The sequence below is a fragment of the Octopus sinensis genome, linkage group LG15 (assembly GCF_006345805.1).
Source record: "Octopus sinensis linkage group LG15, ASM634580v1, whole genome shotgun sequence".
In the NCBI taxonomy this organism is placed as follows: Eukaryota; Metazoa; Mollusca; class Cephalopoda; order Octopoda; family Octopodidae; genus Octopus; species Octopus sinensis.
The window spans coordinates 59,166,704-59,174,203 of record NC_043011.1 but is presented as its reverse complement, the minus strand read 5'-3'; positions in this window follow the sequence as shown (position 1 = coordinate 59,174,203).

The following is a 7,500-nucleotide window of genomic DNA, read 5'->3' as shown; positions in this document are numbered from 1 at the left end:
TGGAAATTGGTTTCCGTAGGAGGATGAAGAGAAACATGTATTATATTTTTGAAGTGTTTAATAATCGGGAAATGGTGATATTCATGCCTTTACTTAATAGTATTTATTGTAGACAGAGTTTATAACAGGAATGAAATGGTCGCATAGATCAAAATGTTTTATCAGTATCAAATACAAAATAGACTAAGATTTGAAAGAAAAAGAGAGATAGAGAGATAGATAGGGAGATAGAGAGATGAATAGATAGATTGATAGAGAGATAGAGAGAGACAGACAGACAGGCAGACAGAGAGAGAGAAAGAGAGTGGTCTAGAGGAGAAGAGAGTGAAAGAGAGCGGAGGAGAAATGAAGGTGAGGGAGGAGAGGATGTGAGATAGTGAGGATATGAAAGAAAGAAACTGTGTGAGGGAAATATAAAAAAATCTCTCATTGCTCATTTCAGTAAAATCGCCAAACTTTGAGAGATGCAATAAATGGCTCACCGCATAGTCTAAGGTCCTTCTGAAATTAGCAGGCAAATATTCTTTAAAGAATGGCTTCATATTTTGTTTCGAGGGTTGCTCAAAGCGGACTTGAGCTTGAAACATAAAATGGCATCGTCAAATACAACAATATCCTCGTACTCGTCGTCATCGTCGTCGTCGTCCTCCTCCCCTCCCCTCCTTCTCTTCCACCTCCTCCACATCAAAACAAATAACAGCAACAATAATACAACTGGTACATCGTCAATCTCCGATAAATGTTACTCCTAGAGTTAGTAGCTTCTTAGTATTTGCGAGGGAAGTTCATGGCTCCCATCTCCAGCCTCTCGCTTTCTCACTTTCTCTCTCTCCATCCGTACAGTTCTTTCTGATAAAGAAACATCACCGTAAACTGCGCATGTTTCTTTGGTTGCTTATGATGTATATTTACCTTTACGGAAAACGAAAAAGCATCAAGTGCCGAAAATGAACTTTCTTATCTTCCATTTTAAAGGGTTACAGAATTAACACAGGTTATGGGAACATAAACCTTCTTCTACACCTATGGAGGTGTAGTCAAATCCTATTCTATGGACTCAATCATTTTCTAAAATAAGTCTAAATATAAACTACTATAAATCGGCACGAACGTTCCGGATATATATATATATCCAATATATATATATACACACACACACACACACACACCACACACATATATATATATACACAGAGAGAGAGAGGGGGGAGAGGCTAGAGATGACTGCGATGACCTTCCCTCACAAATACTAATCGGACACAGGAACTTAACAATCGGCGAGGAACTTGACAAATGTACATTAGTGAAAGTTTAGTCATACTGAGTTGTTTTTATAGAATATACGTACAAAAGCGAGAAGAAAAAGGGAAGAGAGTAAAAAAAGATTTTTTACAATCTCTGTCGCCGTGCGTGTAGTTACGGTGTTTGTTCGCTTTTTACGGTTGTAATTTTAAATTCTGTTAAAATCTCGTTGTCTATATAATTTGTGCCACTGATAAACAAAAAAAAAAAATCCAAAAATAGTCATTGTCTGTCCATATTTTAAAGAAAAGTAATATTTTGAATTTTTTTTTAGATGTTTTTAAAATGTTTGCTACAAGTTATGTTACTAACAGAAGTATCATGGATTTGTTGTTTATGTATCCTTGCGCTTTCATATAATTCAATTCCCGTTTCTCCAATATAGTATTCTTTGTAGTATGTTCATATAAAAATTTTAGGCGGCGAGCTGGGAGAGTCATTAGCACACCAGACAAAGACTTACTGGGATTTCGTGAGTCTTTACGCTCTGAGTGGTCGAGTTTGTCTTCAAACAAATATTTGTAAAATGTCAGAAATGTATATTATACAAATTAAATTTCCTGATGAAACAAACCAAACAATCACTGCTCTTAAACCATCAGAACTCTACGTATACATACACGCCCACAGACTCGTACGAACACACACACTAACGCACCCACACGTAAATACAGACACATGAAGACATCTGCATATTTAAAAACTTTACCAAACAAATTCGCGCATTGTAAACATAAGCAGCTACTCAAAAGCTAACCAACAATCTTGTCAGCTATTCAGTAAGTAAACGCAACAATTTCATCCTTTCGATAAAATGTTTGACCCTTTTTGTGACCTGTCACCAAATCGACCATCCCAGAAAGCACTTCTTCATTTTTTTTCTTTAATTTTGTTCTTCCTGCTTTAACCAATCTCCAAAAGTTCTCTTGTTTCTTACTACTCAAATATTTAGATGCTTCTTGTTTAAGAGAACATTTCAATTTAAAACTACTTGTAAATGTTAATAATACTAATTTAGAAGTAATTATATAATACACTAGCATTATGACCCGGCAATGCCGGGTCATAGTGCTAGTGCATGCATATACAGCTGCGTGCGTGCGCACATACACGCGAGTACTGTACAAATCTCCGACCAATAATATACAGCAAGCTGGCATTCAATTGGCGTATCACGTTTCGGGCATTTCGATTGGATTTTTGATTTTTTAATGGCTTTGCCGAGTGACTGGGGAAATCTAAAGATGTGAACGACCACCCGTGGACGATTTTGAATGACCATAGAAAGTGCGAGCCCTCTAACTGAAAAATTGTGGATATGTATAAAGGACACACACACAGACAAACATTTTGCCGTTTATATATAGAGAGATTTCCTCGAGGCAAAAATCACATTCAAAATGTCCAGTATCGTGTGATGCTGTATAACTTACTATGGACTATTTTATATCATAGTAAATGTTCCTGTCTTTTAAATCTAAAACGTAGAATTACAGATTCTCATCCACAAAAATGAACGAGAATAATTATATAATCTAGACTTTTAAATTGCAATAGAAGATTCTATGTAATAAGACATACGATCCCCTGTTTTGCCCTTAAACTGATACACTATATACTCCCTTAAACACTGATTTTCTAAAGGATAAAATATTTTGATTTTGAAATTACAAAGGTATTTATTCACCTGCATGTGATACTCCAGTTTAAAAGAATTAATACTAATCCTCCTCTCAGGGTATATGTGTGACTCTTTGTATGTGTGTATATATGTATACACCTATTGCTTTTGATCATTTTAGTAGCTTCAGCACGAAAGCTATGACCCTGCTTCGGCATAGAAAGATGTTGGGAACATTTACCATGTCACTATAGTCATAACGATGCCATTTATTTCGATGTCATTTGCTGTCACATGTTTCTTCCATGCAATGAATTCTATATCGCATTCAATATAGAATATCGCGTATTGAAAAAATACTTATACTGAAAAAGCGTTTTCAAATTTGTTGACTGAATATACAGAATGTTAGAATTTTTGGTATTCAATATATATATATATATATATATATATATATCATACGGTAAGGTATTTTTCTAAAGCCAAAATTCTATCGTGGCTTGCTCAATTCAGTTCTAAAATCTGACATTTTGGTTCATTGTTCTGTATAAAGTAGCAAAATGGAAAAGCAAAACTAACAGTCGAATTCTTCGATTCCCAAAAAAAGAAAAACGTGGTGCTGTTGTCGTTAAAATTGTTGAATGCCATTCCAAGTTATGATTGAGTACACTTTCGATAAATCTTTGTTAGACTGAAGCACATATTTAGGTATTTTAATGATGCTTATTTCATGAGTGTTAGAAAGAACATTCATTCCAAGAGCGTTTGAAATATAAGATAGAAAATCTATTGTTTAGCGTCATTGATAAAGCAAAACTATTCTTTGTTTCAGACTTTGGACTGCGGCCATGCTGGAGTACTGCCGTGAAAGGTTTTAGTTACTGAAGTCGACGCCAGATATTAAGTTTTCTTAAAATGTCAGATGCTTAACCTATCGAACTCTAAACGAAATGTTACGTGAGGAGGACGTAAACAAACCAATGCCAATTGTCAAACATGCTGGTAAGGAGAAAAGCAGATACAAAGACACACTTATATGGATTTTCTGTTCCATTGTCTTTTCTTTCATCCATATTACGCTCTGTAATCCTCGTACGCCTTATTCTGATGCAAAGGTGTGCTGAATCCAAACACCATGTTATTAGTATCGGTTTGCCTAAGCGAAATCTTATTATATACATACACTCATACATCAATGCCTGCATATGAATATATATATATAAGTATAATATATATATATATATAGTGAGAGAGAGAGAGAGTGGGAGAGAATACACACATATACATATATATATATATATATATTATATATATATATATATATATTATATATATATATATATTATATATATGTGTGTGTATGTCTGTGTGTATAAATATGTATATAAGCATTTATCTTTCTGATTATATATATATTATATATATATATATATATATATATATATATATATATATATATATATATTCAACAGTGCCATTCTAGCAACATACTCATGATGGGAGACTTCAATCTACCCTGTGTTGACTGGACTACAAACTGTTTGAAACCAAGCACTCCCGCCTCAACCGCTGACAAGAAGCAGCAGAGTCACTTTTCGACTTTACGAATGAGTTTTTCTTGTCCCAACTTGTCCTTGCACCAACAAGACATCAGAACATTTTGGACCTAGTGTTTAGTAACCACACTAACACTATACATAACGTTACAGTGGAAAAAACCCTTCTTTCAGACCATGACATGGTTCTCTGTAACATGAAATTCCACCAGCTGAAAGCTAATCCTAGTGACCTTCCTCCAGCCCACCCATTTGACAACATGGATCTCCATAATGCCAACTGGGATGCAATCAGGAACGAGCTATCACATGTTGACTGGTCCTTTACACATACACACATCTCCACCAACCATAAAACATCTTGGCAGATCTTTGTAGACACCGTCACAGACATATGTGCAAAACACTCCCCACCAAGACCTGTGAACAAAAAGTGCAGAATCCCCCAAAACAGAAAAACCATTATCAGAAAAATAAAAAGAACAAACAAAAAAATTAACAAACTAAAGTACTGCCAACAGCAACACACACATTCGACGGCTATCGCACTGCTTGAATCTAAAAAATATAACCTCCAACAATGCATGAAGACCCTCATCAATAACCAAAGATCAGCTGAGGAGAAGTGGGCCATTGAAAAAATCAAACTCAACCCCAAAGTGTTCTTTTCCTTTGCGAGGAAACGCAGGGTCACTGTCTCCACTGTAGGCCCTCTAATTGACGAAACTGGCACTCTCCAAGATAATGCCAAATCCATGGCCGAGATACTGCAGAAACAATACTGCTCTGTTTTCAGCAATCCTGATATGGCCGATCTGGGCTGTATCAGTGATGTCAACCCCCAACACACTATATCGGACATAACGTTTAGTGCCCCTGATGTCTTAGCGGCGATAAACGAAATAAAACACAATTCAGCAGTAGGCCCCGATAGGTTCCCTGCTTGTGTCCTGAAGGTGTGTCGACACCAACTTGCATCTCCCCTTGCTAATCTGTGGAGAAACTCACTGGATGCTGGCTATATTCCAAAAAACCTTCTGTCCCATCTGTTGTCCCAGTTTTCAAAAAGGGAAACAAGTCCCTTGCAGTGAATTACCGTCCGATCTCACTCACCTCTCATATCATCAAGGTATTTGAGAGGGTGGTGAGATCTCGAATAACCCAATTTCTGGAAAGCAACAGACGGCTGATCTCCAACCAACATGGGTTCCGTAATGGAAGGGACTGCCTAACGCAGCTCCTGCATCACTTTGAGGACATTTTGAGAGCTTTGGGAGAGGGCTCCAACACCGATGTCATCTACCTTGATTTCAGTAAGGCCTTCGACAGGGTCGATCACAAGATCCTATTGAAAAAACTATCCAACATTGGTGTCTCTGGAAAGTTACTGAAATGGATCAAGTGTTTCCTGACAGACAGATCTCAACATGTTGTAGTTGAAGGGGTAAAATCAAGCCCAGCCAAAGTCAGTAGTGGCGTTCCGCAAGGCACTGTGCTGGGCCCACTTCTTTTCATCATTTACATTAATGACATTAATGACATCATCAAGCACAGCAACATAAAAATCTTTGCAGATGACTCCAAGCTACAGAAGGTCATAAATGAGGCGAGTGACCGGACATGCCTTCAGTCAGATCTACTGGCTGTTATCCAATGGGCAGAAAAAAACAATATGCTGCTGAACGAGGATAAATTTGAGCTAATCCACTTTGGAAAAGAGGATGCCCTGAAACTCCCATACTCCCTTCCTTCAGGTGAAACTCTCGCGGCGTCCAACAACATCAGAGACTTGGGAGTAATTGTGGACAACATAAGCTGGGCCACTCATATAAACACCAAAGTTGACATGGCCCGCAGAATGTGTTCCTGGATTCTCAGAACTTTCCAGTCGAGAGATATCCACACCATTATCCTTCTCTTCTCCACTTTTGCCCGACCCCACCTTGAATACTGTTGTCCACTGTGGTCTCCCCACACAATACAAGGTATCATAAAAGTTGAAGCACCTCAAACGGCAATCACAAAAAAGATAGATGGCATGACAGGCCTCGACTATTGGGGTCGACTAGAAAAGCTAAAACTCTATTCTCTCCAACGTCGTCGTGAGCGCTACATCATCTGCATGATGTGGAAAATATTCCATCAGCATTGCCCAAATGATGTTGGCATCACCTTCAAGGTACATCCAAGGCTTGGGCCCCGTGCCATCCGCCCAGAACAAAAATCGCACTCTCATCTCATAACAACAATACGGCACAATTATTTCACCTCAATTGGCCCCGCTCTCTTTAACATTACACCAAAACACATTAAAACAGAAACTGACCCTATAGGGTTCAAGAAGTCTTTGGACAGATTCCTTCAAGAAATCCCGGATAAACCCCCTACACCCGGATATGTCTCTGTAAACAATAACTCTCTACTTGAGTGGGCCATAGTGCCCAAATTCTGACTTGAAAGACTTCACCAGGTGGTGCTATTAAGTTAGACATGGCCTGGGCCAATAATGGCCAAAACCTATCAAAGTATCAAAGTATCAAAGTATATATATATATATATATATAATATATATATATATATATACACACATATGAGGATTTATAACAAACTGCCGCTTATATTATTATCCCTATATACATTACCCCATTGTGGTTAATTGCAACCTCTGCATTGTATTTTCCAAGTCCAATTTGATGCTGGACCGCAAAAAGATCCCAAGGCGTGTGATCTCTGTAGCATAATGCAATAAACAGCTCCTTTGGTAGCCTGCCGTGTTTCAATATCAAATTGCATTCATAACATCCAATGCAGTCGTGTAAATAACCAAAAGGCTGAACCAGACCGAGTAAACAAATGATACGCTTGCGTTTATCCTAATCCCTCCTACATTAGCTACTTAACTAGTTGTTCTACAATGTTCAGTATTAAACTCGCCACTCTACTGGAGGCATACGAGATGACGATACCGTAGTTGATTTCAAATCTCACCAGTAACAGTCAGAATTTTTTCTAAACACAAGG